Consider the following 9,386-nt stretch of genomic DNA (forward strand, 5'->3'; position numbering starts at 1 on the left):
GAGTTTGATAAGAGGTGTCTTAGATGAATGGACAATACTTCTTCAGGAATAAATGGATTATTTAATAAAAAATCTAAGTACCAAGCATGAGATCCCACCCTACAAATTATTGGTCAGAGAGACCCTAGAGATACATAAAACAATAAAGGTGATTGATTTTTGTTCCTCACCAAAGCGAGGTGGTAAGACCTTATTACTGAAGACACTACCCCCTTTAGCTCATCAAGGACATCAAGAAATCAATCTCAAACTAAGAAACTCTCTTAAAGCTGGCTAGGTTACGTAGAGCCAGAAGATGCTCTACAAGCTGCTGGGGAAGAAGAGTCATTGGTGTTCTTACTTGGCTCTGGTCCCTTTATACCAAATCGCTAGGCAAGATGTTTTCACTGGGGCAACAGGGGCATGGCAGTTATGAGAGCAACCAATCCCCTTCTGCTTGGATTTGAGATATACTCCACATTCATATATGTATAATTTAAATAGACCTATAACTCCCAAGGAAATAGAAGCAGTTGTTAAAGTTCTCCCAACAGCAACAAAAAAGCCCTGGGAAAGATTTTAGTGCAGAATTCTACCAGGCTTACAAAGAAGAGCTAATATTAATACTCCTCAAATTATTCCACAAAATAGAAACAAAGGGAACATTGCCCAGTTCATTTGCGAGGCCACAATCACCCTGATATCCAAACCACACAAAGACCCAATAAAGAAAGAGTTACAGACCAATTTTATGCTTGAACATTGATGCAAAAATACTCAATAAAATACTAGCAAACCAAATCCAAGAACACATCAAAAAGATCATCCACTATGATCAAGTAGGCTTTATCCCAGATATGAAGGGATTGTTCAACATACAAAAATCTGTCAATGTAATCCACCATAAAAACAAATTGAAAGAAAAAAATCACATGATTATTTCACTACATGCTGAAAAAGCCTTTGACAAAATCCAGTACCCTTTCATGGTAAGTCTTGAAGAGATCAAGGATACAAGGGACAAACCTAAACATAATAAAGGCAATTTACAGCAAGCTAATAGCCAAAATCACATTAAAAGGAGAGAAACTTAAAGCAATTCTAGTGAATGTCTAGGATCCACTCATGACCTTCTGGCCTCCTCCAAAGGGCTTGGGTCACTTCTCCAGCTCTGCCCTCTGCAGCACACACAGCTCATCTTCCAAGCTCCAGCTGGCTCCATTTTATGGCTGCTGCTGATCTTGGGGGTGGGGTGGGATGGGGGTAAGGGGAGATGGGGAGAGAAAAGTGAGAGGGGAGGATGGGGGGAATTTGGGGAAACAGGATGATTGGGATAAAGGAAGGTTGGATAGCGGAGCAGGGAAGCACATATCTTAGTTAAGGGAGCCACCTTAGGGTTGGCAAGAGACTTGAACCTAGAGTGGCTCCCAGGAGCCCAAGGTGATGTCCTCAGTTAGTTCCTTGGGCAGCTGAGGATAGGGAACCTGAAATGACCCTATCCTATAGCAATACTGACGAATATCTTGCATATCACCATAGAACCTTCATCTGGTGATGGATGGAAATAGAGACAGAGACCCACACTGGAGCACTGGACTGAGCTCCCAAGGTCCCAGTGAGGAGCAGAAGGAGGAAGAACCTGAGCAAAGAAGTCGGGACCATGAGGGGTGCACCCACCCACTGAGACAGTGGAGCTGATCTATTGGGAGCTCACCAAGGCAGCTGGACTGTGACTGAAAAAGCATGGGATAAAACCGGACTCTCTGAACATGGCTCACAATGAGGGCTGATGAGAAGCCAAGGACAATGGCACGGGGTTTTGATCCTACTTCATGTTCTGGCTTTGTGGGAGCCTAGCCAGTTTGGATGTTCACCTTCCTAGATATGGACAGAGGGGGGAGGACCTAGGACTCACCACAGGGCAGGGAACCCTGACTGCTCTTTGGACTGGAGAGGGAGGGGAAGAGGAGTGGGGGGAGGGGGAGAAAGGTGGGAGGAGGGGGAGGGAAATGGGAGGCTGGGAGGAGGTGGAAACTTGGTTTTTTTTTCCTTTTCTCAATAAAAAAAAAGAAAAAGAAAAAGTAAAGTGTGCACTTCAAGAGATCGGCCTATGTGAGGACTTAGTGAACAGGATCCCAGTTGCTCGTGAAATAAAACCAATAATCAACAAACGAGACTTTGTAAAATTAAAAGGCTTTAGTGCAGCAAAAGATACTCAGCCAAGAGAGGAAATTGGTGTGGAAGTCTCTCTTAAAGCTAAAAACAGACCTACCATACGGCCCAGCCACTCCACTCTTGGGCACATATCCAAAGGACTGTCTTTATTTGCAAAAAGACATTTGCGCATTTGTGTTCATAGCTGCTGTAGTCACAATAGCTAGGAAATAGAAACAGCCTAGGTGTCCATCAACAGATGTAAGGATAAAGAAAATGTGGTACATGAAAAAAAAAAGGTGAAATTGTGAAATTTGGAGGTATATTGGTACAACTGGAAAAAATATACTGTGTACAGTGACCCGGGGCCAGGAAGTCAACTGCTACATCTTCTCTCTTTTGTAGATCTTAGGATTAAATAAATTTGTGTTTCTAATTTGGAGTATCTATAGAAGTCGGAAAGGCAAGATGGACCCATGAGAAAGGGGAGGGGGGCCCTTAGTGAGAAGAGAAAATAGTGAACACACGGGACAGGAAACAATGTTGAAGGTTGAAGGAGGGAAGAGAGAACCATGAGGGAAAGAAGGAGTGAAAACTAACAATGTCTAAAAGAAGATTTAGGAGAACTCATTACCTTGTAAACTAACAAAACATAATTTTAAAAAGAAAATAAGTTTGTATATAGGTGCCCTGCTCCGGTGACAATGCTGTTCTCAGAAAGTGTTGGTTATTAAATGACTATCTCAGTGCTAGGCATGGGACACTTCCCGACAAGTTGTTTGTCAGTGATGTCCCAGGGGGCTTCAAAACATCACAGGCTATTGTCTCTAGTTGCCTATCCTAAGTAGATATTAAAACACTGTTTCTGAAGACTCCACATAGTTTGCTGCAGGATAGAAACCAAGCTGGAACTGACCAGGAATCTTCCTCCCTGCTAGCTAGCTTTAGTGACAACGGTTGCTATTCAGGCCACTGGGGAGAAAAGATTTCAATGATCTCACTCTGTGTAGTGGTTTAAATAGGGATCGCCCCATAGGCTCATATAGGGGCCATTTGTGTGCTTACTCATCAGGGAGTGGTGCTACTTGAGAGGGATTAGGAGGTTGGAGTGCTGTGGCCTTTCTAGGGGAAGTGTGTCACTGGGGATGGGCTTTGAGGCTTCACAAGTCCAAGCCAAGCCCAGTGGCTTCTCTCTCTTCCTGCCGCCTACTGATCCCAGTTCTTAGTTCTCCAGCACATGCCTGCCTGCATGTCGCCATGCTCCCCACCATGATGACACATCAATTAACCCTCTAAAATTGTAAGCAAGTTCCAATTAGATGCTGTTCCTTTATAAGAGCTTCCGTGGTCATGGTGTCTCCTTGCTGCAATAGAATACTGACTAAGGCACCCAGCAGTGAATCCTGCACGCTACAATAGCAACCTACCAGGCAAGATATACCCACGGGTACAACAGTGGCATGGCTATCATGGAGGTAACCAACTACTTTCTAATTGGAGTTGAGGCCTGGCACTATAAACCTTGTTCAAAGCCCATAGCTGGGAGGTGATGGGCCCTTAGAGGGACCTAAGCCAAATGTTCTGTTGCCAGCTGTCTTCGAAAAGCCTTTGTTGATGTGTGTAGGTTAGTACTGTTCTCGGTCTTACTCAGAGAAACTTTTTTTTATTTTTGCAGTGGGCAGCAGTGAATTCAGAGACCTGTAGTGTTGAGGGCCGAGAAGGAGTGGCTGTTGAGCGCTCGCTCACCCTAAGCGTCACGTCTGTAGAAAAGCCTTTCAAAGCTGAGGAAACAGGGAGGGAGCACAGTTCCTTGACTGTAGCCTTCCTGAGTTTGGTGAGGGTTATTGTCTATTTTGTAAATTCCATTTAGAACAAGTGTGTGACAAAATCTCACTGTCCTTTCAAGTTATCCTTCCCTGACAATCGACGATGCTTACCACTGTTTTCATGCACTTTTCGGCCGTTTGTGCATCTTCCCTTGAGAAGAGCCATCTAGATCATTAGCACTTCTAATATTAGCTGCTGGGGTGATTACTATTGTAATTGTTATTGAATCAGGCGCCTCATGGATTATGGATATCCACCACTTGTTTAGATGACTGGTTTGCAAACATGGTCCACCCTTCTTGCCATTGACTGGGTCACCAATAACTCTATTTTTCCTACGATGTAGAGAAACATTTTAGTTTGGTGCAACCTTGTCTGTCGTTCTTTTGCTGTAGAGAGACCCCGCCTTTTGGGGCGGGACAGCCTCGGGCGAATGTTTTTACTAATGAATTGGAACGCGAGACTGGAGCCCTTCCTGTTTCCGGTTTTACGGTGGATCGCTGAACTCCGGGTGTGTGAGTGTGCTTTTATATTAAAATTGTCTTCTTGTACCCACTGGCCTGGATTAATTAAATTCGCCTTCATTTTGCTTTCATTGCATTTCTTTTTCAGGACATATATTTTATAAAAATGTCTGCCAAGATTACTGTTCTGAGGTATTTTCCCTGGTTTCTTCAGTAGTTCCATCTCTTCTTTATGGTGAGAGGTAATGACCTAGTCTCTCTCCCTGCCTCCCTCCCTGCCTCCCTCCCTGCCTCCCTCCCTCTCTCTGTCTCTGTCTCTCTCTGTCTCTGTCTCTGTCTCTGTCTCTCTCTGTCTCTGTCTCTCTCTCTCTCTCTGCGTGCGTGTGTGTGTGTGTGTCTGTGTGTGTGTGTTGCTCAGAGAGCAACCCTCAGGACTCCATTCTTTCTGCAACCTGGTAGGATCCTGAAAATAAAGCCCAATCTGTTAGACTCATGTCAAGTGCCTACGCCAATGAGCCATCTCACCAGCCCAACTTAGTCTTATTCTTTATATGTTCTCTCATTTTGCCTCTATTTCCTGACGATGCCAACCTTTTTCCAATGCCTATTCTTAGTTCATCTGCTGAAAACCCTCTGGCAGTAGATGTGTGGATCGCATGTCCTTTCTCTTCAGTTCTGATCTATGTGCCTTTTTAAGGCTGACGTCATGCTTTTCTCCGTGTTCTTCACACACCAATTCCCACAGCTCCATTTGATAAGGCAGTAGAATCTCTATAGGCAAAGTGTCCCAACAAATGGCCCAGGACCTCCCTGAGAAACCCACAAGCTGATGGAAAAAGCCTACAGTAAGGAATGAGGCCTCACCCTGGGCAAGGCACAGAAGACAGAACAAAGAGAACAGTTTCCTCAAAGGCCAGCTTGGCAAGCTAGTAGGCTTGTCTGGGTTGTTTGCAGGATCGTGGGTGACTCAACGGCATCACTGAGAAACGCACCGGAGCTGTGGGAATGACTCAGAAGCAGCAACCCTGGAGCTCTCCTTGGGACTTGCAGGCAGCTTGACAGGCCAGAAGAGCTCTTCTCCCCAATAGTCCCTAAGGCTTGTATAACCACGGTGTGTACCTTGTGGATCTTGGACATTGCAGGGACTTCTTGAGACTTACGAGTTATTTATGAGCCCGGTAATTTGGTTTGCTTTCCGAGCTTTAACAAGCCTCCTTCCAGAAGTAGAGCCAAGATGGCGTATTTCATCTCAGAGGAAACTGCCCCAGGACACAGGAATGGCAAAACAGGACAAATCAGAGACTGCCAGGAGCCAGGAGGATAGGGTACCGCCTGGCAAGTGGCATGTGGGATTTTTGCCACAGAATTTGCATACATTATCAAAGCCCATTAAACTCTGTGGTTAGGAGGAATACACTTTTATTTGCATAAATCATATCTCAATATACCTGAGTTTTAAATGTGAGACTAATGTAAAGGCTTTATATCACACATGTGATATATGTGTGCTTAAATACTTTGCATATCAGGAAAAATTCCGACGTAACAGAAGAGTTTGATATAGTTCTGTATTAAAACAGATGGAGTTCTCTCAGAGGATTTCTGGTTTCTATTCTAGCTTAGTAAAGAAAAACAAGAAAACAAGGAGCTGGACGGACAGACAGATGAGTCTCCCGAGGTGAGTGCTAGGAACTGAACTTGGGTCCTTTGGAGGAACGGGACTCACTCTTATCTACTAAACTATCTCTCCAGCGCAGTGGTGGTTTGGATAAGAATGGCCCCCTCTGGCTCATATATTTGGGTGCTTAGTCATCAGGGAGTGGTGCTATTTGACAGGGATTAGAAGGTATGGTCTTGCTGAAGTAGGCATGGCCTTGCTGGAGGAAGTGTGGAAGTAGAGGTTGGCTTTGAGGTTTCAGATGCTCAAGTCGGCAGACCCAGTCTCTGTCTGTCTGTCTGTCTGTCCGTCCCTCCCTCCCTCCCTCCCTCTCTCTCTCTGTCTCTCTCTGTGTGTCTCTCTCTGTGTGTGTCTCTCTCTCTGTCTCTCTGTCTCTCTCTCTTCCTGCTTCCTATGTATCCAGACATAGAATTTTCAGCTGGTTCTCCAGCACCATGTCTGCTGCATGCGAGCCATGCTTCCTGTAATGACAATTATGGACCAAACCTCTGAACCTGTAAGCCAGATCCAATTAAATGCTTTTCTTTAAAAGAGTTGGTCATGGTGTCTTTTTTTTTAATATTTATTATTATGTATACAATATTCTGTCTGTGTATATGCCTGAAGGCCAGAAGAGGGCACCAGACCCCATTACAGATGGTTGTGAGCCACCATGTGGTTGCCGGGAATTGAACTCAGGACCTTTGGAAGAGCAGGCAATGCTCTTACCCTCTGAGCCAGCTCTCCAGCCCGGTGTCTTTTCATAGAGATGAATGTTGACTAAAACAAGCCCCCATCTTGGGCTATCTTTAGTCTCCTTGATGGGTGTTTCCTGCCCACCCCTGTAGCTAATCTAACACTGATGCATTTGACTTTCAAGGAAAACTTTTAGAATGTGTTCTTAATAGACTGCTAGCTTCCACCAACCCAAAGGCTGAAAATATCCTCAGATAGTGTCTAAATCCTATAGCTTAAATCCCATCTCCTTGTTTGATGTCTCTACTAACGTTGCTGGGAAATGACTCTGTTTGTGACTTTCTTCTATCCTGTGACTATACATCATTCATAAGAGCCTTCCACAGTGAGACCTGTCAGTCAAAGCAATGAAACTCAGTGTTGCTGGGTCGCATTAGCTTGTATTTGGTTTGGATTAACATCTTCTTCCCATTGGAATGAGAGCTGTTTCACATCTGTGTGACGTGAATGAGATGATTTAAAAACAGATAAAAAACCAAAAGCTGGATGCTTAAAAATTAATGAAGTTTATAGCATGTCCCAATTAGCAAAAAGGAAATAAGAGAGAATGAACAGATTGGTTAAAATAATAAGCTGTGGATGAAAAGACTCCAGAAGTGTGCAGAATGGCCACTCGGAAGGCAGGCCGTTCTCTGGCTCTGGAGTACCAGTTATCAGTGCTGCTCCATGAACGGTCACTGGAGTACGGAATGATAGATCGGGTTGTCTCAAAATTATAATCTGGACCTTGACCAGTGAAAGAATGATAGAAAGTTATAAAAAAAAATTGATCCAAAACAATTAGTACTAATGGAATCAAGAAAGCGTTTTAAGTTTCTAAAGAACCAATTTTATCTATTGTTGTTACTAAAAAATATCCCAAACTAACGAGAACAGCATGGAATTCAGTTTGGTTTTATGAGGTAAATGTGACTTTGATCATAAACCTAAAAGAATCAATGAAAGACAGACTAAAGAAAAGAAGAGAGGGGGGAAGGAAAGGAGGGAGGGAGGGAGGGAGGGAGAGACTAAATCTCTCTTTGAACTTAAATCCAAAAGTTGAAAATAATATCCAGGATATAAGGTATGAGCTTAGGAAACAGATTCTGTTGAGGGGAGCAGTTCAGCAAGAGGCAGGGTGCACCCCCAGAGGGCACGGCCAGTGGGATGTTGTGGTAAGGACATCACAGACTCAACCCCACAGGCAGAGCAGGGTGCCAGGCTTGGGGCTGTGAAACCACCCAAACCGTGTCAGTGAGTTCGTGTTCTGGGAGGAGATGGGGTTCTATTGTGACAAACTGTGCATGTGGAAAGGGGTGAAGATTGTTCTCTCCTATCCATTTTATTTTGTTTCATGATTTTTTTAAATGGGATGCTCTCTCTTGTGTCTTATTTGTTTTGTCTTGGTGTGCACGTGTGTGTGTGTATGTGTGTGTGCGCGCACATGCCATATATGCACAGGTATCTATGCAGACCAGAAAGGGAGCTGGATTCCCTGGTGCTGGAGTTACAGGTGGTTGTGAGCCAACTAATGTAGGTGCTGGGAACCAAACGGAGGCCCTCTGGCAGAGTGGAAGTGCTCTTAACAGGTGAGCCACCTCTCCAATCCCGTTTCGTAGTTTCAGAAATAGTGTCACACCTAGGCTGGCCTCAAATTAGAGGCCCACCAGCCTATGATGTGGGAATGATTTCTTATTAATAAAGAAACTGCCTAGGCCCATTTCATAGGCCAACCCTTAGGTAGGCGGAGAAAACAGAACAGGATGCTGGAAGAAAGAAGCTGAGTCAGTGAGTCGCCATGATTGTCCCACTGCAGACAGATGCAGGTTAAGATCATTCCTGGTAAGCCAGCTTGTGGGCTACACAGATTAATAGAAATGGGTTAGATCAATATGTAAGAGCTAGCCAATAAGAGGCTGAAACTAATGGGTCAGGCAGTGTTTAAAAGAAAAAAAAACTGCAACGCTCAGTGAATAGCAACAAGCCTAGTCTACCTACCACTCGGTGCTAACATCGTAGCACTACAGGCATCCATCATGCCCGGCTCCGCGTGTCTCTTTTCAAGCTATTCGAAAGCTTTCTCTAGCAACTCTGGCCCGCCCGCGGTATTATTTCATGATTGAGAAGATTGCTCCCCTCAACGGGTGTGAAAGGATTTACTGGGAGTAGTTCTGGCTGAAAACCGGCTGCTCCTGCCTCAGCTCTGAGTGCTGCCTGCTACCTCCGCCTCACCTACCAGCCTTTGAGCTTGTCCACAGAACAGCAGGCAAAGCCTTCTCCGCTCTTCACCACCCCTCTCTTCCTAGCGTGCTTCAAATGTGACTGACTCTTGGACCAAGAGCTGGGTCCTGCTGAGCAGAGTGCTTCTCCAAGGTCGCTGAGTTTCCGACTCTGCTGTGTGTCTCTCTGTTCCCTTCCTTCTCTATTGCTGCCTGTTGCTCATAGATGAAAAATTCCTAAAAAGCAGAGGCAGGCGGATGTCTGTGAGTTCGAGGCCAGCCTGGTCTACAAGAGCTAGTGCCAGGACAGGCTCCAAAGCTACAGAGAAACCATGTCTCGAAAAACTAAAA

Source organism: Microtus ochrogaster, chromosome 6 (assembly GCF_000317375.1).
Source record: "Microtus ochrogaster isolate Prairie Vole_2 chromosome 6, MicOch1.0, whole genome shotgun sequence".
Taxonomy (NCBI): Eukaryota; Metazoa; Chordata; class Mammalia; order Rodentia; family Cricetidae; genus Microtus; species Microtus ochrogaster.